Genomic DNA, 24,156 nt, shown 5'->3' with positions numbered 1-24,156 from the left:
TGTGGAGGGGTATAGGGAATATGTGTTGCTGGGGGGTTGTGGGGGATATGGGGAGTGTGTGTTGCTGGGGTGTGTGGGGGGTATGGGGAGTGTGTGTTGCTGGGGTGTGTGGGGGGTATGGGGAGTGTGTGTTGCTGGGGGCCTGTGGAGGGGGGGTATTGGGAGTGTGTGTTGCTGGGGGGCTGTGGAGGGGTATAGGGAATATGTGTTGCTGGGGGGTTGTGGGGGATATGGGGAGTGTGTGTTGCTGGGGTGTGTGGGGGGTATGGGGAGTGTGTGTTGCTGGGGTGTGTGGGGGGTATGGGGAGTGTGTGTTGCTGGGGGCCTGTGGAGGGGGGTATTGGGAGTGTGCGTTGCTGGGGGGCTGTGGAGGGGGGTATTGGGAGTGTGTGTTGCTGGGGGCCTGTGAGGGGGGGTATTGGGAGTGTGTGTTGCTGGGGGCCTGTGAGGGGGGGTATTGGGAGTGTGTTTTGCTGGGGGGCTGTGGAGGGATATAGGGAATATGTGTTGCTGGGGGGTTGTGGGGGCGGGGGGGGGGGGGGGGGAGTGGTATGGAGACCTTTGTGGCATTTCCCAACCATCTATGCACAAGTACATGAAGGAGGTCACGGATGCCCTGTATGCCAGCATGGCCAGTATATTAAATTGGACCTGGACCAGGCCCAGCAGGAAGCCCAGGCTGCAGGATTCCCGGCCATTGCGGGGATGCCAAATGTGCAGGGGGCTGTAGACTGCACCCACGTCGCCCTCAAGGCCCCGGTGAAGAATCCAAGAAGCTTCATGGACAGAAAGGGCTTCCATTCCATCAATGTGCAGTTGGTGTGTGACCATCAGCTGAACATCATGCATGTCTGTGCCAGACACCCTGGCAGTGTGCATGATGGTTTTATATTGAGCATGTCCTGGAGATCTTTGAGGAGGAGCCGAGGGTGCAGAGGTGGTTTGTAGGTGATATGGATTACCCGCTTCAGACTTGGCTGATGATGCCTGTGCAGAGGGCTGATCGTGAGGCGGAGAGCCGTTATAACGTGAGCCATGTTGCCACTTGTTCAATAGTGGAGCAGTGCATAGGGCTCCTCAAAATGTGGTTCAGGTGCCTGGACTGCTCTGGCAGGGCCCTCCAATATAGCCCCCTGATATCGTCCCACATTGTGGTCATGTGGTGTGCCCTACACATGTTTCACAATGCCAAGGGAGGGGGAAGGGTTCAAGCCCGTGTTGGGGCGTTCTATCCAGGAGACTGTGGCTTTGACTACACCTTCTGACTCCCCCTTTCCTGACACTGGGGCATCTCAGCTGCAACGGGATGAAGAGGGTGTCATGGATACATCCCTGACAGCTGGAAGCCAACCAGGGCCATCAAGGTCCAGGTCCTCCAGAGGACGCCCGCCATGTGCATCATGGCCATGGGGCGCAGTAGACAGCTGGCCAATCCCTCTCCAATGTACATCCTGGGGAGACATCAAGACATAGTAGTAGGTCATGTAAAGTTAAGAAGTTGTAGTGGGAATAAGATGGCACGAGTGAAAAAGAACACTAGTTGGAATATTTAGGCACTCGGATGGTGAATTGCGAGGTGGAAGCTAATGCAAAACTGGTCGGCCTCGGAGCTCCCTTCATCTGCTTCCTCCAAAGCGTCCTCTGAGCTGTCAGGGGCAGGATGGTGGGAGTGGCAGTGGGGGCCACAATGCCAGATGGCCCAGGCATGTTGTGGTCCCTTCTTGCAACTCAGGACTCAAGGTTAAGTGCAAGGGAGGGAGGGGAATCTGGGCTGTTTGCAACTTATTTGAGATTTCTCCAACGAGTGGAGGATTGGCAGGTGCTCACTCCTATGCTGCAGCCCAATCATGTTGTCACTTATCGTCCACAACCCCTCCTCTCTTGCAAGCTCCAGTGCCCGCTCCTCAAAGGGGGTGAGGACCTGGATCTCACGGACACCACCCCCTGTCTTCTTCCTCTCCCAGCAATTATGGGCATTCTTCTCCTGTGGGGATAGATGGAAGTCATGATGTGGAGATGCCGGCGTTGGACTGGGGTAAACACAGTAAGAAGTTTAACAACACCAGGTTAAAGTCCAACAGGTTTATTTGGTAGCAAAAGCCACACAAGCTTTCGGAGCTCTAAGCCCCTTCTTCAGGTGAGTGGGAATTCTGTTCACAAACAGAGCATATAAAGACACAGACTCAATTTACATGAATAATGGTTTTATATTGAGGATGTCCCAGAGATCTTTGAGAAGGAGCCGAGGGTGCAGAGGTGGTTCGTAGGTGATATGGATTACCCGCTTCAGACTTGGCAGTGTTCATGTCACACTATTTGTAACTCCCACAGTTGCGTGGACCTGCAGAGTTTCACTGGCTGTCTTGTCTGGAGACAATACATATCTTTTTAGCCTGTCTTGATGCTCTCTCCACTCACATTGTTTCGTTTCTTAAAGACTTGATTAGTTGTAAGTATTCGCATTCCAACCATTATTCATGTAAATTGAGTCTGTGTCTTTATATGCTCTGTTTGTGAACAGAATTCCCACTCACCTGAAGAAGGGGCTTAGAGCTCCGAAAGCTTGTGTGGCTTTTGCTACCAAATAAACCTGTTGGACTTTAACCTGGTGTTGTTAAACTTCTTACTGGGATAGATGGAAGCATATAAAATCTGATGCACGAGTCCTGGAGGGTATCAGGGTGTGGCCCTCAGAGGACAAGGATTGTGATACTCTTGGGGGGGGAGGAGGGAGGTGCTTGGGAGTCCGGGGCTGAAAGCATGAAGGGTGCTGGAGATGGGGAGATTTAGAGAGAAGACGCAACATGTGATTAAACACTCACCCTTGCTGCCCGGATTAGATCATTTAGTATTTTGCAGCACTGCTTCCCAGTTCTCCTGGCCAGTGCCCTGGCACTAACGCATTCTGTCACTGCCTTCCAGGCTGCATTTCCATCCCTTCCTCTGGGATGTCGTCCTGCTGGGTGGAGGCCTTGCCTCTACCACTCCAGCAACCTGGCCCGATCAGCATCAGAAAATCGGGGAGCTGTCTTCCTGGAGGCCATTTCTTCCTGCACTGCCTGCCTGTCTGTCCATCCTTGGGGTTTTTATGGAGCTCTCCCTTGTTAGGGCAGATCAGCTGCAGGCAATTTAGGCGAGTCACCCATCCGTTAGAGCATTCCAGCGAGTTTGATGCAGTTTGCCTTGTTACCATGGAGGGGAAGCCAAGTCAGCACTTGCAAGTGTGCTGATGGATGGGGGGGTGTGGGGGTGGGGGAAATGTGCCGCTGTGATGATCGGGGCAGGGGAGAGAGAGGGTCATGGCAGTCAGCCATAGGGGTCAGAGGGTGATGAGGGGGCCATGTGCAAGGGGTTCAGGGGTTGGTGGGGGGGTAAGGGGGTCAGTAATGTTTGGGGGGATCTCCAATGTCCGTGGAGGGGAAGGGGAAAGCTGTATCTGGCCCGGGGGTGTTCTGTCAGGAGAGCTGCTTTTTTAAAAGTTTTTTCTGTGCATGCGCAGCTTGTGACTCCGATCTGAGCTGCAGGCTGTGTGGTGAATTAAGCTCCGCCCATTGCCCCTAGTGGCTAGAATTGGTCGAGCCCATATCTACAACGACTGAGTACATAAGATTCGGCGTGAAAACCTGCAGAAAAACAGATCAGAAACTCTCTCGTTTTTACGCTAGCTGGACACTTCGAAAAAAATCTCATCAAATTCCGCCCCTTATTTCCTCTTCACAACTTACTCTCCTAACTATATTTGTGTCATCAGGAAGCATAGCAACCAAACAGTCAGTCTCTTCATCTAAGTCATTGATATAGATTGTAAATAGTTGAGGCCCCAGCATTGATTCCTGTGGCACTCCACTCGTTACATCTTTCCAATCCAAAAATGACCAATTTATGCAAACTCTCTGGGCCGGATTTTACCATTCTGATTCTAAGCGCTGAATCTGGCCGTGATTCAGATCCAACTTGGAAATCTGCTCTCAGGTGCCCCCATACGCACTCAGCCTGAAAAAAAAATCATGAGTCTGAATTGCACTGTGCGTGGGGCTTATCGCGTCTGAATGGCACATGTGCAGTGAGAAAAAGATTTGAAAAACGCGCCCCTGTCACATTGCTCCCGGGCCATAAAAAGCAGATAAAACGGCCCAGGGCCAAAAAGTGGGAATGATGCCCCCCACAGACATCGCCCCACCCCTACAACATAACTAGAAGATTCAGATCATAGAAACCCTACAGTGCAGAAGGAGGCCATTCGGCCCATTGAGTCTGCACCGACCACAATCCCACCCAGGCCCTACCCCCATATCCCTACATATTTACCCACTAATCCCTCTAACCTACACATCTCAGGACACTAAGGGACAATTTTAGCATGGCCAATCAACCTAACCCGCACATCTTTGGACTGTGGGAGGAAACCGGAGCACCCGGAGGAAACCCACACAGACACGAGGAGAATGTGCAAACTCCACACAGACAGTGACCCAAACCAGGAATCGAACCCAGGTCCCTGGAACTGTGAAGCAGCAGTGCTAACCACTGTGCTACCATGCCGCCCAACTGTGCTACCGTGCCGCCCATGTGATCATTGTGTAATTTTCTTCATACACAATTATTTTATCCACCTTACTTGGGTGCTGTTGAAAGTAGATTTCTATTATGTTTTCTTTATATTAGGAATTTATCATTTCTACATCAACATAAAACACACCTAGGTGAGGATAGCAGAACAGATACAGATCATTGTTCTCTGTATTCAGTATTACCAATGTGACTTATTACCAACTGTCCCCCTTATCCACCCACTCCCACCTTAAAAAAGCCGATCACGACCCTCTGCCCTCCTTCCCCCCCACCGATTGCCCGCAGAGTGGCAGCGATCCCCCCCTGCATCCCCCGCCCACCCCCAACCAGAGATACATCTTACTCGCCTCCCTCCTCCCCAGAGAATGATCGGGCCTCCCTCCTCCCTTCCCCCAAACCAGAGGGCGATCTGGCCTCCCTCATCCCCCGCCACCAGACAATGATCTGGCCTCCCTCCCCCCACTCCCGCCCGAGAATGATTGGGCCTCCCTCCTTCCTCCCCCCCAACCAGAGATGTCAGAGAGCCGTTGGAAGCTCTGAACCTACCTCTTCAGAAGCTGGAGTGCCCGAAACAGACCTTTGCCGAGCATGTCTGTTTCGTGCTGAATCTGGACAGGCGAATGCGATGGTAAAGGGGGAAATGCTGGTAAAGTTGGGCGGGCAACCCATTAATTCAATATAAATGCATGTAAGTTCGGGCGTGATTCGGATCGCAGCCATTTTTGGGCCTTGGTAAAGTGGGCATCTGCGCAGACGCGGGCGCGGATCGCATTCATGGCTTCATGCCCACCTTTACCAAGTTTTCACTCCCGAAAATGGGCGCGAAGCAATGGTAAAATTGGGCCCTCTGTTTCTTGTTAGCTAACCAATCCTCTATCCATGCTGTCCATGCTAGGGGATTCTCACAGTAACTTCATTGCAGTGTTAGTGTAAGCCTATTTGTAACACTAATAAATAAACTTTAATAGCTTAAACTTCTATTATCCTTTACAGCATGAGTTCCCTTTTTGCTTTGTTGTGTCACCTTGTCAACTGCCTTCTGGAAATCCAAAACACAACATCAGTGGGTTTCCATTTATCCATTTTGCTTATTACTTCCTCAAATAATCCTAATAAATTAGTCAGACACGATTTCCCTTTGAGAAAATCCTGCTAACTCTGCCTGGTTGCATTGAATAAATGATTTGCGATTGCCTGATTTTGATTAATTCCAGCATTTTGCCTATGGCAGATATTAAGCTAACGAGCCTATAGTTTCTGGCTTTCTGTCTCCTCCTTTCCTAAATGTCCATATTACATTCACTATTTTGCCATCTGATGCGGCCTTTACGAAATCTCGGGAATTTTGGAGAGTTAATGCCGGTGCATCTATTACCTTCGCAGCCACATCCTTTGAGACCCGAGGATGAAGTACATTAGGATCTGGCTACATGTCGGCATTCAGTTCTAATAATTTTCTCAATGTACCTATTCCATGGTGATTGTCATTTTTTATGTTCTTCCCTCACATTCACCTTTTGATTTATAGTTACGTCTAGGATGTTGTTTGTGTTCTACATGGAATTCAGATGCAAATTATCTATTCAATTCAACTGCCATTTCCTCATTTCCCATTATTAATTCCCCATTCCCACTCTCGAGAAGAGCAACACTCACTTTAATTAATCATTTTTCTTTTTGAATACTTGTCGAAAGTCTTATTATCTGTGTTTATATTTCTAGTTAGCTTTATTTCATACTCTAACTTCTCTCTTCTGTTAGTATTTTTTGGGGTGTTTAACCTCCAAAACCAATTACTCAATATTAATTTGTTCTTTTGAGGTTTTAATCACTCAGACAATAAGAGATAATTTGGTGATGTACACAGAGCACAATTACAAAACAACAAAATTTATACTTAACAAGTTAAGGCAGCGATGTTACTGGCTTAACATGGTTCTTGCTTCTGAATTCAGCCTAAGGTGTGAGATGACACTTTCTATGGAGTCCTCTGGTCTTCTGCTTTCAGCTGACAAGCAGTCTTCATTTTTATATTTAGAGTAAGTAGTAGCTCAAAGATAGTGCATTTTAACTCATTCCAAAGCACAACCCATGTATATGATCACTGATGTTACTGATTACTGATTGGCTCATGTGGAACATGAGCCAATCAGGAGTATAGAAACACAGAGGGACCTCGGTGTGCAAGTCCACAAATCCTTGAAGGTGGCAACACAGGTGGAGAAGGTGGTGAAGAAGGCATATGGTATGCTTGCCTTTATAGGACTGGGTATAGAGTATAAAAGCTGGAGTCTGATGATGCAGCTGTATAGAACGCTGGTTAGGCCACATTTGGAGTACTGCGTCCAGTTCTGGTCGCCGCACTACCAGAAGGACGTGGAGGCATTGGAGAGAGTGCAGAGAAGGTTTACCAGGATGTTGCCTGGTATGGAGGGTCTTAGCTATGAGGAGAGATTGGGTAGACTGGGGTTGTTCTCCTTGGAAAGATGGAGAATGAGGGGAGATCTAATAGAGGTATACAAGATTATGAAGGGTATAGATAGGGTGAACAGTGGGAAGCTTTTTCCCAGGTCGGAGGTGACGATCACGAGGGGTCACGGGCTCAAGCTGAGAGGGGCGAAGTATAACTCAGACATCAGAGGGACGTTTTTTACACAGAGGGTGGTGGGGGCCTGGAATGCGCTGCCAAGTAGGGTGGTGGAGGCAGGCACGCTGACATCGTTTAAGACTTACCTGGATAGTCACATGAGCAGCCTGGGAATGGAGGGATACAAACGATTGGTCTAGTTGGACCAAGGAGCGGCACAGGCTTGGAGGGCCGAAGGGCCTGTTTCCTGTGCTGTACTGTTCTTTGTTCTTTGTTCTTTGTATGATCAGGCCCTGATACATCGAGCAGGATTATGATCAGTTTCTAGTTGGTTTCTCAAAGGTGATGGTCATCCATTGATGTATTTTCATATTGTTCCCTCACTGGGCCTTTAAGGTGTCAATTACTTGTGGGGCCAGCCCTCTCATAGAATCATCGAATCCCTACAGTGCAGACGAGGCCATTCGACCCATCGAGTCTGTACCGATTCTCTGACAGGGGTACCTTACCCAGGCCCTCTCCTCCACCCTATCCTTGTAACCCCATACATTTTCCATGGCTAATCCATCTAACCTACATGTCTTGGGACAATAAGGGGCAATTTAGCATGGCCAATCCACCCAACCCGCATATCTTTGGACCTTGGGAGGAAACCCACACAAACACGGGAAGAACGTCCAATCTTCGCACAGTCATCTAAAACCAGAATTGAACACAAATCCCTGGTGCTGTGAGGCAGCAGTGCTAACCACTGTGCCACCGTGCCACTTCTCATTATAATGTTTCTGTCATTTCATTCAATTTTATTACTTTTTTCAAAGATAATGGGTCCTTCGGATGATTTTGATGTCTGCTTTATTTGAGATAAGAGCATGATCCCTAATTGATCTGTAGGTATCAGCGCTGCACCTGCTGTGGAACTTCATTAAAACAGGTGCTTGTTAATGTGTTTTCATTGGGAGAACTGCTCTGCTATTGTGTGTTTTGTTGTAGCTGTCAGTGCTTGGGATAAGTCAATTAAAAACACTGAAAGATGCACAGCCGTACAAAAATTACAAAGTTACAGAAATTACACAAAATCTATTTAAAATATAGATAAAATCAGTGCTCAAAAGTGATTGGTGTGCTAAATATCACATGACAGATTCAACTAATAAATATTCTTAAGTAATGAAAGTGAAAAGAACTACAGAATTACCAAAGCTAATTACAGAACTTCATTCTAGATTTCTCCAGGAAGGAGAGCGTGGGAAGTGCTGAGTGCATACTAGCCCCACTGCACCCGAACAGGCACCAGAGTGTGGCGACTCGGGGATTTTCACAGTAACTTCATTGCAGTGTTTATGTAAGCCTACTTGTTACACTAATAAATAAACTTAAACTTAAAAAATTAAAACTTCACAACCTCTTTAAAGCAAGAGGAAACCTGAACTGAAGGCAAGGTAAGGCCTGCAATCGACTCCTCCTGGCCCCTCTCTCCAAAATGACAATTCTGGGACCCCCGGCCCGGGTTGAACTTATCAGTGTCCTCGAGTCCTCTCTGGTGCCCTCTGAGTGGTACACATCCCACAGGTGCCTGTGCGCTCACCTCCGAAATCCCCCTCGGAGGTTACAGCACCAGGTTCACGCTTATGTAGAGCTGTTGATCTTATGCCAGGATTCGCTGAATATCCAGTGGGGGGGGGAAATCCCGGAGAGAGTGTTCACTGATGATATATTATTGTATTAAAATGAGCTTCCTGGAGTCCCGCGGCACGTTCCACGCCACTCCACTGGCGAGGGGCCGGGAAGATCAGAATTTGGAAACTCGCCGGCACGAATCACACTCTGGAGTTTGAGCACGTGTCTCATTCCTGCAAGTGCTGAGTATGGGCCCAAAAGTACCCTCTTTAGGTTTTAATTTCTAGGGAGGTTGATGGTCCCAGACCAGAACTGTTCAACTTTTATGTCTTGCATCACTGGTTTGGACCACATAGTTTTTCTCGCTTGTCAAGCGTGAGTGTGATGGTAACAAAGACCAAGTCATGTGATGAGCTAATTTCCTAGAATCCAGCATAAAATCATATTGGTTGACTTACTTCAATTATTTGACTGATGCCCATAACTAAGCTACAAACTACTTGACAATAATGATCAAACTTCAAATTTTCTACACTTTTATATAGTCATTCTTTGCTTCTTTTTACATTCTTTCCGATCTTTTGACCTGCCACTAATCTTCCTGGAATTGTATGCCTTTCTTTCAATTTGATACTGGATTGGATTCTGTAACCTTGCTGGCAGCGGTGATTCTCCTGTCCTGCTGCAGTGAACAGAGATATGGCTGAGCGCCAAATTTTCAGTTCTTAGTGAGGCATGAATGACTGGAAATTCCAGCCATTATCTTCAACTTCTTTAGTTAACCCCAGATGGTGCATCCTTCTTCTTAAGCATTTCTTCCTTATTGGAATAGATCTTTGCTATGGAATATCTCCCTAAATGTCTGCATCTCTACTGAACTATCCCTTAAACTAATTTCCCAATTCACTTTAGCTACCTCAGTCTTCACACCTCATAATTGTCCTTATTTAAGTTCAAGACATTAGTCTTTGATCCACTCTTCTCTCCCTCAAATTGAGCCCAAAATTCAATTATGATTGTTACTATCTAGAGCCTTTTGCTACCATGTCATTAATTAATCCTGTCATATTGCACATTACCAGATCTTGAATGGCCTGTTGTTTGGTTGGCTTTAGAACTTGCTGCTCAAAGAAACGGTTCCAAAAACACTCTGAACTCATCTTAATGGCTGCCTTTCACAATCTGATTCATCCAATCCATCTGTAGATTAAAATCACTCATAATGATCACTGTATCTTTCTCACAAGCCCTCATTATTGCGTGCTCTATACATTGTTCTACAGTGTGGTGACTGTTAAGGATCCTGTCAACCACTCCCACAAGTAACTTCTTTCCTTTGCTATTTCTTATCTCCATCCAAACGGATTTTACATCTTAAACTTTAGAATGAAGCCATCTCTCTCTATGTATAAATATCATCCCTAATTAACAGAGCTACCCTTCTACCTTTTTGTATTTTCCTGTCCTTCGGAACTATCATATACTTTGAATATTCAGGTCCCACCCTTTGCCATCTTGCAGCCATGTCTTGGTCGTGGCTATCAGATCATTTATTTCGATTTTAGCTGAAAATTCATCTGTTGTTACGAATGCTAAAGAAATCTTTAGTTCCCTCTTTTTGATTTTTTTTGCAAACTGTAGCCTTATCTATTGATGCTTTCCTTAAATTGTACAGTTCCCAGTATTTCCAGTACTGGTGCTTGTGCCCATGAATCAAAACAAATTGCTCCCATTCCAACCTTTGATCTATGCCTTCAACTCTCTAATCTCTTTTACCCTCTGCAAATTTGTTCATGGGTCAGGTAATCCACAGGTTATTGCCATTGAGGTTCTGCTTTCAATTTAGCTCCTAGATGCTGAGACATCCTAAGCCGAAACTTTTTCCTAGTCCTAACTATGTCGTTGATACTTACCTAGACCATGATCACTGGACCCTCCCCTTCCCACTGCAGGTTCCTCTTCAGCCTAGAGCAGATGTCCCACACTCTGGCCCCAGGAAGGCAATGCAAGATCATGCACTCGGCTATAGAGAACTGTGTCTATCCCCCAAGTCCCAACTGTCGGTGCTGTTGGGGAACATTGGCCCTTTGTGTCCACCTCAAGACTTGCTTTCTCATCTATTTTTGCATCATCAAAAAAATTGGCTGGAACTCGCTCTATCCCTTCATCCAAGTCATTAATATAGACTATACGTAATTGAAAACCCAGCACCAAATCCTATGGCAACCCACTACTTACAGTTTGCCAACCTGAAATTTGCCCATTTATCCATTGACTGTTTTTTCTGTTCGCTACCAATCCCATATTGATGCTAATACAATGCTCCGGACACCATGAATTCTTTCTTGTGCAGTAACCTTTTTATGTGGCACCTTATGAAATGTTTTTTGACAATCTAAATACAGCATATCCCCTGATTCCCCTTTATCCATCCTGCTCATTATACCTTCAAAGAACTCGAATAAATTTATCAAACAGGATTTCCTTGTCATAAAATCATGGTGGCTCTTACCTGACGGCATTATGATTATATGGCGGGAATTTTACAGCCGTTCATGCTGGTGGGATCTTCCCGTCCCGGTGATGGCCTAATCTCTGCCATGGCTTTCCTGGCAGTGTGAGGTAAATTCAATGGGAAATCCCATTGGTAGCAGTGGGACCAGATGATCCCGCCACTGGTGAATGGTGCGCCTACCTCCCACTGCAAGAAATACATGCAGGAAAATCTCACCCTCTACATTTCCTGCTACTACTTCCTCAATAATGGATTGCAGCATTTGACCAATGACAGCTGTTATGCTAACTGACCCATGGCCTCCTGTTTTCTGCCTCTTTCCTTTCTTGAATTGCGTTTGCAGTTTTGCATCCCACTGGCAGAATCAAGGGAATTTTGAAAGCTTGCAAGCAGTGCATCCAGTATCTCTGCAGACCCTTCCTCTGAGACCCTGAGATACATGTCATCATGGCCAGGGAGTTGTCAGCCCTTAGACCCAATTGGTTTTCTCTATTGTTTTAAGCTTCTCCTTTCCCTTTTCCCCTTGATTTTCTACTATCTTTGAGATGTCTTTAGTGACTTCCACTGTGAAGTCAGATCTTACCACCATTCACGCCGGTGGGATTTTCCCATCGCGCCACAGTGAACGAAGATTTGGCTGGCCACCAAATTCTCCGACTTTTCTGCAGCAGGAGCGTGGCGCGGACGGATGGTAAGATCGCGCCCAAAGTATTTGTTCAAAGTCTGCTATTTCCTTGTTTCCCATTATTATTTTCCCAGTCTCATCCTCTAAGGGACCAATGTTTATTTTTGCTACTCTTTTCCTTTCCACACGCTTGCAGGAGGTCCATTTTTCTGTATTTATATTTCTTGCTTGTTTACTCTCATATTCTAATTTATTCTTTGTTATTATTTTTCCAGTCACCCTTTGCTGGATTCTAAAATTTTCCCAATGTTCTATACATACGATTAATAAGAACAATCCCAACACAAACCTTGATGAAATATCATTCATCCCATTTCTCCATTTCAGAAAGCCTAAGTAACTTTTTTTCACCCCATATACATTATGATACATTATTCCTTGGGTACTAATGTGCTATCTGATACTAATGCCTGTTGACCACTTAAATAAGTGTCAACTTGACAAAGTGTTAACATTTTCCACATTGAGTCTGAAAGTTATAGATTCATGTTTCATTCTAGGACTTCGGTATATAATCTAGGCAGAGAGGTCGGTTTCTTTTTTAATATTAAATCTTCCCCACTAGTTTCTGGCAGGCATGTGCGCCGGAATTCTACCACCGTGTCTGCCACGGAATCGGAGCGGGCGAGAGACGGACAACAGAAATGCCTGTTGACCTCGGGCGGGAATTTTCAGTCTCGCTCGAGTGAGGCCATAAAATCCCACCCGTGGTGTTAAAATTGGGACCTAGTATCTGCCTTCTTAATTATTCTTTATTTTTAAAAATATCAGTTAGATCACACCCGCAACTTCTAAATTCAGAGGAATACAATCCAAGTTTGTGTACCTTGTTGCCATAATTTAAATCATAATGTCATCTTGGTTTACCTATTCTTTAGCTCCTCTATGGCCAGTGTATCTCTCCTGAGGTTCAGTGTTTAAAACTGCTACACTCAGTGTAGTGATATGGGTAATGGTAACCAGAGTAGCAGGAAGGGACAGAGTGCGTGTATGATCAGAGTCAGGAAAAAAATGGCTTTAAAAAGACGGAAGGGGAGAAGAGCTAAGGTAGAGAGAGATTTAGAAATCCAAAGATAGAAGATAAAAGTATATTGATGTGAGTAAAGACACACTGGAAGAGCCAGAGCAATTAATGTTAATAGCCCATCAGAGAGTAAGGTTGTGCAGGGAATAGTAGTTAAAAATTAAAATTTAAGTCACTTTATCTGAATGTGTGGAGCGTCCACAATAAAATCAATAAACTAATGGCACAAATAGAGATGATGTGGAGATGCCGGCGTTGGACTGGGGTAAGCACAGTAAGAAGTCTCACAACACCAGGTTAAAGTCCAACAGGTTTATTTGGTAGCAAATAACAGATGCTGGTATACAGATACAGCAAGTAATTAGGCAAGCTAATAGAATGTTATCATTTATTGTGAGGGGAATTGATTACAAAAGTAGGGAGGTTATGCTTTAGTTATTGGTGCACTGGTACAGGGCATTGGTGAGACCATATCTAGAATATTGTGTAGGAGTATTGTATCTGGAGTATTGGTCTCCTTACTAAAGGAAAGATGTAAATGTACTATAAGTCAATCTAGATAAGGTTTATTAGACTATTATCAGAAATGGGTGTGTTGTCTTATGAGGAAAGGTTGGAGGTGTTAGGTTTGTATCCACTAAAGTTTAGAAGAGTAAAAGGTGACTTGATCAAAACCTTTCAGACCCTGAGGGGCATTAACATGTGGATGTGGAAAGGATGTTTCCTCTTGTCGGAGAATCTAGAACTAAGAATCACTGTTTAAAAATAATTGGCCACTTATTTAAGACCAAGATGAGGAGATGTCTTTTCTCTCAGACAGTTGTGATTCTCTGGAACTCTCTTCCTCAAAAGGCACTGAAAGCCGAGTCTTTGAATATTTTTAAGGCAGAGCGAGATGGATTCTTGATTAACAAGGAGGTGAAAGGTTATTGGGACTAGGCAGGAATGTAGGATTGAAGTTACAAGCAGATTAGGAAAGATCTTAATGAATGACAGAGCGGGCTCGAGGGGCCAAGTGGCCAACGATTGCTCCTAATTTGTATGTTCATATGTAAATGGTTTTGATTTAATTATCATTACAGAGACATGCTTACAAGGTGAACCTGGTTGGGAAATAAATATTCCAGTGTACATATTTCAAAAAGACAGGCCAAATGGAAAAGGGGATGGAGTCGCTCTGATAATAAAGGATGAGATAAAGACAGGAAAAGATCTTGGCTCAGATATCAGGAAGTAGAATCAGTATGGGTGGAGGTTAGAAGTAGAGAGGGGCAAAAATGCTGGTGGGAGCTGCTTATTGCCCCCTAAGAGTAGTTATACCATTGGACAGAGCATTAAACAACATATTATTGGAGCTTATAAATAAGACAATGTACTAATTGTGGGAGACTTTAATATTCCTGATGCGCATCAATTGGACACGAGGCTCGAAGCTTCAGTAAAAGAAGGCTTTTATTAACTAACAATGGAGCTATCAGAACTTTAACACACTATCCCAGACTGAAGGGGTCCCGTCCGAGCAGGGAGTCTTATACCTCTCCCAGGAGGCGGAGCCCGACTGGGATGTGCCACAACAGTAACAAACACAGGTGTAACAATCCCACCCTAACCCAACAGCAACATTAGTACAATCCCACAGTAACCTATATACATTCCTGTAGTACTGGCCAGCCCTGGCTCAGTACTATCCAGTGGGAACCAACGATGGTTCACCACATTCACCCCTCCTTTGAGAACAAAGGCCGGCGGGGTACGAAAACAGACTAAAATGTCAGCAGATTATAAGTTCAGACGGTCTGGAGGACCGCACAGTCGTTGTGACCTCCTCAATACCGGCGGTGACACCGGAGTAGGCACTTGCGGTGGCGTTCTCCCCAAAACGGCGTCCAGCTGTTCTCCCACGGACTCACAGGCCGGTTGACCCTGATGAGACGGTAGTGCAGGGGATCCTGACACATCCTGCGGTGGCGACCATCTTCGGGGCTCAGGCAAGCTGTGCATTGGAGTAAAACTGTTAAGCAATGGTCCCGATGCTGCCCGCGCTATGTCCGGGGAAGAAATAAGGGATAATGGATTCGTCACTGGGGGTATGGGAGCGACAGGAGTTGCTACGTCCCCTGCAGGCGCCAGGTCTCGGATCGAGACTGTGTCCTCTCGCCCGTCAGGATATGCCACATAGGCATACTGAGGGTTGGCGTGGAGGAGGTGGACCTGTTCGACCAAGGGGTCGGACTTGCGGGCCCTTACATGTCGCCGCAGGAGGACGGGTCCTGGGTACGTCAACCAGGCTGGTAAAGATATCCCCGAGGAAGACTTCCGAGGGAATGAGAACATCCTCTCGTGGGGAGTAGCATTGGTTGCCGTACACAGGAGGGAGCGAATAGAGTGAAGCGCATCAGGGAGGACCTCCTGCCAACGGGAGACTGGAAGACCTTTGGATTTCAACGCCAATAGGACAGCCTTCCAGACTGCAGCATTCTCTCGTTCCACCTGTCCATTACCCCTAGGGTTGTAACTCGTGGTCCTACTAGAGGCAATCCCGTATGAGAGCAGGAATTGCCTCAAGTCATCACTCATGAACGACGAGCCCCTGTCGCTATGGATATAACTGGGGTACCCGAACAGGGTAAAAAGATCACGGAATGCCTTGATCACCGTGGCAGCTGATGTGTCCGAGCAGGGGACAACAAACGGGAACCGGGAGTACTCATCGATTATGTTCAGAAAGTACACGTTCCGATCTGTTGAGGGAAGGGGGCCCTTAAAATCAACACTCAGCCTCTCGAAGGTGCGAGTGGCCTTGACCAAATGTGCCCGGTCAGGTCGGTAAAAGTGCGGTTTGCATTCCGCGCAAATCCGACAGCTCCTTGTTACCGACCTGACGTCCTCCACCGAGTAAGGCAGGTTGCGGGCTTTGACGAAGTGGTAGAGCCGAGTGACCCCAGGATAGCACAGATCATTATGGAGGGCATTCAAGCGATCCTCCTGAATACTAGCGTATGTTCCGCGCGAGAGGGCATCCGAGGGCTCATTGAGTTTCCCTGGACGATACATGATATCGTAGTTATAGGTGGAGAGTTCAATTCTCCACCGCAAGATCTTGTCATTCTTGATCTTGCCCCTCTGCGAGTTGTTGAACATGAACGCCACGGACCGCTGGTCCGTGATCAGGGTGAACCGCTTTCCCGCCAGGTAATGGCGCCAGTGTCTGACGGCCTCCACAATGGCCTGGGCCTCCTTCTCCACCGCTGAATGCCGAATTTCGGGGCCTTGGAGGGTGCGGGAAAAAAACGCGACGGGCCTGCCCGCCTGGTTAAGTGTGGCGGCCAGGGCGAAATCAGATGCATCGCTTTCCACCTGAAAAGGGATGGATTCGTCTACCGCGTGCATCGTGGCTTTCGCGATGTCGTCTTTCAATTTCTTGAAGGCCAATTGGGCCTCTGGCGTGAGTGGAAAAGTCGTGGACTTAATAAGCGGACGGGCTTTGTCCGCGTAGTTGGGGACCCACTGCGCATAATAGGAGAAGAAGCCTAGGCATCTTCTCAGTGCTTTTGCGCTAGCGGGCAAGGGAAGTTCAGCAAGGGGGCGCATACGGTCTGGATCAGGGCCAATGACCCCGTTTTCCACCACGTATCCCAGGATGGCTAACCGCGCGCACGGAATACACACTTCTCCCTGTTGTAGGTCAAGTTCAGGCGAGATGCAGTGCGTAAGAAGTTATGGAGATTTGTGTCATGGTCCTGCTGATCATGGCCGCAGATGGTGACATTATCCAGGTACGGGAAGGTAGCCTGCAGCCCGTTCTGGTCCACCATTCGGTCCATAGCATGCTGGAAGACCGAGACCCCATTGGTGACACAAAATGGAACCCTAAGAAAATGATACAAACGACCATCCGCCTCAAAGGCCGTGTATTATCGGTGCTCTGGGCGAATGGGGAGTTGGTGGTAGGCGGACTTGAGGTCTATGGTGGAGAACACCCGGTACTGCGCAATCTGATTGACCATATCAGATATGCGCGGGAGAGGATACGCATCCAGCTGCGTATATCGGTTAATGGTCTGACTGTAATCAATGACCATCCGGGGTTTGTTCCCGCTCTTGACCACCACAACCTGTGCTCTCCACGGACTAACACTGGGCTGTATGATCCCTTCTTTGAGGAGTCGCTGAACCTCAGATCTGATGAAGATCCGATCCTCAGTGCTGTAACGCCTACTTTTAGTAGCGATGGGCTTGCAGCCTGGTACCAGTATCTGAAATAAAGAGGGTGTGGTGATCTTTAATGTAGAAAGATTGCAGGCGGGGCGCGTTGGGCAATTTGGAGACTGCAGCAGTTCTCCCACTGCCAGCGAAGGGAGTGGCCCACCATACTGTAGGGTTACACTCCTCAAGTGGACTATGAAGTTTAGTCCGAGAAGAATTGGTGCGCAAAGATACGGCAACACAAGGAGCCTGAAACGCTCGTAAATTGTGCCTTGTACTTTCAAGGTTACCACACAACTTCCTAGCACGGCGACAGACCGGGACCTTGATGCCATAGAGATTGTCTGTTTGGCAGGTTGAATCTGGAGTCCACACCTCTTCACAGTGTCAGGGTGGATAAAGCTCTCAGTGCTCCCGCTGTCAAACAGACAATAAAGCACATGATTGTTTACCTGGATATCCATCATTGAACGATCAAGCCTGTGAGGCTTAGCCTGGTCCAGGATGATCGATGCCACCGTTGGTCCATGAACGTCACTGCAGGCAGCTGAAGTCGATGCTGAGGACCCCTGCTGGTCGCTCGTGGTCATCGTCGACCAACATGGCCGCCCCCATGAATCGCACATGGGTGAGGGCGCCAAACTCAGCGACCCCTGGTGGTCATACTCCTCCGACTCCGTCGACCGCAATGGCGTCATCCTGGACTCGCACGTGGATGAACTCCGCGAGGACTTCGACGACGATGGTGATGATCCCAGTTCCGAAGAGTCGCAGGCCGCACTGCCGTTCTTGGGCTTCGATCTGCACACCTTTGCATAGTGCCCCTTTTTACCGCATGCGGTACAGATTACCGCTTTAGCGGGACACTTTTGTTGGGTATGTTTTGCTCCTCCGCAGAAATAGCACCGCGGGCCGCATGGGGCTGCAGCCGTCGTCTGGCCCACATGGGAGCACGCCATTACACAGCACTTCAAGCCCGAGGGGCGAGGAGGGATTTGCGACTGCTCCTGCCACCTTGTCTCCACGTGGTCCTCTGGATATAGGACTAAGCACTTCGAAGCCGACTCGAGCATTTCAGCTAATTCCATGGCCTGGGTAAGATTGAGATTACCCTTTTCTAGCAGTTTGAGACGGATGTATGAAGACCCGACCCCGGCCACAAACGCATCTCGGGCGAGGTCGTACATGCTCTGCTCAGCCGACACAGCTTTGCAGTCACAGCCCCTGGCTAGCTGTAAGAGCTCATTGGCGTAGTCCTCCATGGTTTCGCCCGACTGCCGACATCGTGTAGCGAGGAGGTAACGAGCGTGGATCTCGTTAGGAGGTTTCGTATAGCGCTTCTTTAGAAGCTCGAGGGCCCTAGGGTAAGTGGTGGCCGCACGGATCGCGAGGTAGACTGTGTCGCTTACCCTCGCATGGAGGACCCGGAGTCTGTCATCATCTGTGGTGACTGCTGCGGAGGCTGCTAGGTAATCTTCAAAACACTTCAGCCAGTGGTCGATGGTGTTAGCAGCGCCCACCGCACGTGGATCTAGCGTCAGACGTTCTGGCTTGAGGATTTGCTCCATACTCTCCTTTCTTTTTTTCTTCCGTCGTGAGTTTAATTTTAGTTAATAAAATTGATGCGCATCAATTGGACACGAGGCTCGAAGCTTCAGTAAAAGAAGGCTTTTATTAACTAACAATGGAGCTATCGGAACTTTAACACACTATCCCAGACTGAAGGGGTCCCGTCCGAGCAGGGAGTCTTATACCTCTCCCAGGAGGCGGAGCCCGACTGGGATGTGCCACAACAGTAACAAACACAGGTGTAACAATCCCACCCTAACCCAACAGCAACATTAGTACAATCCCACAGTAACCTATATACATTCCTGTAGTACTGGCCAGCCCTGGCTCAGTACTATCCAGTGGGAACCAACGATGGTTCACCACAATTCCTATAGACTGGAGCGAAAAAATTGCATAGGTGGTCTGGAAGCTGAATGCGTGGAATGCTTTTGTGAGAGTTTCCTGGAGCAATATATTGTGGAACCAAATAGGAATAAGGCTATTTTTGATCTAGTATTGTGCAATGAGGCAGTTCATTAGGAAAGTCATGAAAGCTCCACTGGGAAATTGTGGTCATAACTCCAGTAAATTCCACACTAAATTTGAAAATGATATTCTCTATTCACAAACAAGAATCTTAAACTTAAACAAAGCTAATTACACAGGTATGAGGGGAGGGGAGAGCTGGCTAAGATTGATTAGGTAAATAGACTTAAAGGTATGACTGTAAATAAAGTGGGAAATATTTAAAGAAGCAATTCAAAATGTTCAACAAAAATACATGCCATTGTAAACCAAAACCTGAGTGAGAAAAATTCATATATGATGTGGTGATTTGTAGTGTTTGATCCTTTAAGGGCAACAAGCAGACTAAGGTTCACCTGGCTTGGGGGACCAATTGGGAGTGAGACTGGGTAATGACCCCAGGAGATGGAGTCCTCTCTTAGGCAGAAGGCATTGAGGGGACTAGGGCAGCCATGTGAGCTGCTGGCCTCTGCAGTTTTTCTTAATAATAAATACATTTTGTGTTTCTAATGAAGTCCGTGAAAGTGCATCATTTGCACATGGCTTACTCAGGGGTTAAGGTTAGTATTAGATTTAAAGAAGAGGTTTATAATATTGCTAAGAATAGTAATAGATCTGATTACCTCCATGCCTGTGGGTAATTTGTTGGAGGTGAGGTACACCAAAGCAATGAAGAAAATGGAGAAGCAAGTTGGGGCAATAGCAGCCCTGTTTGCCCCCGCTTTCACTAAGATCAGATTTGTGATGCTTCTTTTGGTAAGGATCATGGTTCGCCTGTCATCATAAAGTAGGTGCGAGATGGTGTCAGATTTCTGAGGGCAGCTAAATATTAGGATGATAGTCCATAAGTCTTTGCAGTTGACAGAATCAAACCACAGCCTTCAATGTAGTGCCTACTTTCAGCCAACCATGACCCCCATTACCTGCTCCAGCCACACTGCACCTTCCCTTTCAGAATTGTCAGCTAGTTTTAAGCAGTGCAGGCTGACTTTGAACATTGCTAAATATTTGCTATACTGGCTGCCTCCTAATGTGTGCAGACATTGAAAAGTGTGGTTAGCACAGTTTAGACACAAAGATAATTCAAATGAGCAGGCAGCACACAAACTTGGCATGCAATTGCAATCAATGGGCATGGGTTAATTGCGATCCCTATGCCCACTTCTGGGGGCTAACCAATTTAGCAATCTCTGAACCTTCATTCAAAATATTAATAGATGTGGTGAAATGCTGAGGACCCATTACAGATCCTTGGGAACATCATTTTTCATATTCTGTTCATCTGAAAGGATTCTTTTTATCCCTACTCTCTCTCTCTTACTGCCAAACATATTACCAGCCTATCCCACAAGGTTACCTTCAATTCTGTCCACTTCCATGTTTTCAAATGGTGCCTTGTGCCGAAAGGTACTAATTAGCTTCTGGAAGTTCATTCAGACAACATCCATCGGAACTGTCCGATCAATCATTCTAGTGATCTCATGGACTTCATCTAGATTATTCAGAGATGGCTTACCCTTTACAAACTCATTGATCAGCTAAAGCTTCTCCAAATGCTCAATGTCTCCAATTATAGATTAAGTTTGAATCGCCTAACATGAGAAAGGAAATTATGATTGGTGGTGTTTCCATATGAATGGTTAACCTCCTGGAGTCATGTTCCTCTATAATTTATCATCTGTGTTAACCCAAGATGTTAACATTAAAAACTGGAGATGAAATATATCATAGTCAACAGAAAAGTAAAATATGCTGGTGAGAAGAAACTGGGTCAATAATTCAGTGAGTGTGGGTTCAAATCCCAACCTGGCAGTTTGAAAGCATGTGCTCAGTTTCAAAATTAATCCATAAATAAAAAGCTTAATACATATGACTATGAAATACTAGACTGGTTTACTAATTAATGGCCAGTAGGAGCAGCAGTTTAGTGAAGGAAACCTACTTTTTTACCCCTCTCTAGTTTATGTGCAACTCCTTATCCATTCTGATGTGGCTAACTCTTCATTCCACTCTGAAGGAGCTTTACGAAAGACTTGGGTTCTATGCAAATCATTTCTAGAAGTCTCACCATCAGCTTCTCAGGGCTATTAGGGATGAACAACTGAAGAAGGGAAAGGGTTAATGTTTTTTTGTACTCAATGTATTTTGTGCCTAAAAGGTTGAACTTTGTACCTGGAATGTATCACAAACATAACTCTTCCTTATGGCTAGCCTCCTTTTTGTTTATATTGCTCCTGGTAGTAATACAGGCCATTTGTTCTTGGTTTCATCTTTTACTTTTAGTATAAGCCATTTGTTCATGGTTCCCTCGCTTGTTTATATCATTCTGATAAAACAGACAGTTGAATATAGATGTTAGTCTTTCTTTCTCGTAGGCTTGTCTATGATTTAAACAGAGGAAGCAGCGACCGAATGGTAGAGTGCGAGAATGGCCGTTTGAAGGAGGACTCCCACTGGGACAGTTGCACTCAGTCACTCAGTCACCTCAAAGGAAAAGCAGGGGACCAGAGGTGACCCCTTGGCTTTGACTACCAGGAGAATTGTGCTTTATGACCCAAGAATACCAGATGGTCTCTAACCATGATCCAGAGACTATCAGAAGCTGTTAAAGGAACTATAATTTACGATCAAGGACTGTTAACTGGACTTTGCTTTATGGCTTGTATTGGGAACCCTGATGTATAAATATCCATGCTTCTTGTGTTCAGGGAGAACTTTGGCTTCCGCTTTCAAGGGGTCAAGTTCTCCCATAAGCTTGTGAGAATAAAGCCTGACTGTAGTTTGACTCAAACCAGCCTATAGAGGTATATTTTCCGACTTCAACAACTAATGCCAAAGCAAAACATGGCGCATGTTGCTAAGTCCAATGAAAGGTCATTGGCCCCGAACATTGGACGGTCCTGCTGCTGTCAATGGGGTTTCCCATTGTTCACATCCTCCGCTGCCAGGGAACCTGCAGCAGGAGATCACTGTCAGCCAGACTGGAAGATCCTTCCAGTGGGAACGGCTGGAAAATTCTGCCCGTTAACTTTGTTTTTCTCCACAGATGCTGCATGGACCATTCAGTATTTCCAATATTTTTTGTTTTTGTCTGGTGAAACTTGCCTGTGACACTCACATCCTGGGAATGATTTTTTAAAACAACACCAGACAGTAATGCAAGAGTAAATTTTGAACATTATTTTCTGATATACACTGGATGCAGGTGAAGCCCAGCTGACAACATGACACTTCATAAAATGTATCCTGTAATACATGGCTGCTTGTTAACTGATAAATAAGCTTTTAGAGGAAAAAATGATGTTACAGCAATAACAAAATCTAATCATAGAAACATAGAAAACCTACAGCACAAAACAGGCCCTTCGGCCCCACAAGTTGTGCCGAACATATCCCTACCTTCTAGGCCTACCTATAACCCTCCATCCTATTAAGTCCCATGTACTCATCCAGGAGTCTCTTAAAAGACCCCATTGAGTTTGCCTCCACCACCACTGACGGCAGCCGATTCCACTCGCCCACCACCCTCTGTGTGAAAAACTTCTCCCTAACATTTCCCCTGTACCTACCCCCCAGCACCTTAAACCTGTGTCCTCTCGTAGCAGCCATTTCCACCCTGGGAAAAAGCCTCTGAGAGTCCACCCGATCTATGCCTCTCAACATCTTATATACCTCTATTAGGTCACCTCTCATCCTACGTCTCTCCAAGGAGAAAAGACCGAGCTCCCTCAGCCTATCCTCATAAGGCATGCCACTCAATCCAGGCAACATCCTTGTAAATCTCCTCTGCACCCTTTCAATCTTTTCCACATCCTTCCTGTAATGAGGCGACCAGAACTGAGCACAGTGCTCCAAGTGCGGTCTGGCGAGGGTCTTATATAGCTGCATCATTATCCCTGGACTCCTAAACTCAATCCCTCGATTGATAAAGGCCAGCACACCATACGCCTTCCTAACCACCTCCTCCACCTGTGGGGCCGATTTTAGAGTCCTATGGACCCGGACCCCAAGGTCCTTCTGATCCTCTACAGTACTAAGAGTCTTTCCCTTTATATCGTACTCCTTCATCCCATTTGACCTGCCAAAATGGACCACTACGCATTTATCTGGGTTGAAGTCCATCTGCTACTTCTCCGCCCAGTCTTGCATCCTATCTATGTCCCTCTGTAACTTCTGACATCCCTCCAGACTATCCACAACCCCACCAACCTTCGTGTCATCGGCAAGCTTACCAACCCATCCCTCCACTTCCTCATCCAGGTCATTTATGAAAATGACAAACAGCAAGGGTCCCAGAACAGATCCCTGGGGCACACCACTGGTGACCGACCTCCATTTAGAAAAAGACCCATCTATACCCACTCTCTGCCTCCTTTGGGCAAGCCAGTTCTGGATCCACAGGGCAGCAGCCCCTTCGATCCCTGCCCTCTCACTTTTTCTGGAAGCCTTGCATGGGGGACCTTATCGAACGCCTTGCTAAAATCCATATAAACCACATCTACCGCTTTCCCTTCGTCAATGTGTTTAGTCACATTTTCGAAGAACTCCACCAGGCTCGTAAGGCACGATCTGCCTTTGACAAAGTCGTGCTGAGTATTCTTGAGCATACTAAACCTCTCTAAATGCTCATAAATCTTGTCCCTCGGGGTTTTCTCCATCAGCTTACCAACCACTGAGGTTAGACTCACCGGTCGGTAATTTCCTGGGCTATCCCTATTTCCCTTCTTGAAAATAGGAACCACATCTGCAATCCTCCAATCCTCCGGCACCTCTCCCGTCTCCATCGACGACTCAAAGTTCATCGCCAGAGGCTCTGCAATCTCATCCCTCGCCTCCCACAGTAACCTGGGGTACATCCCATCCGGACCCGG

The sequence above is a fragment of the Mustelus asterias genome, chromosome 10 (genome assembly GCF_964213995.1).
Source record: "Mustelus asterias chromosome 10, sMusAst1.hap1.1, whole genome shotgun sequence".
Taxonomy (NCBI): Eukaryota; Metazoa; Chordata; class Chondrichthyes; order Carcharhiniformes; family Triakidae; genus Mustelus; species Mustelus asterias.
This window is presented reverse-complemented; position numbering follows the sequence as displayed.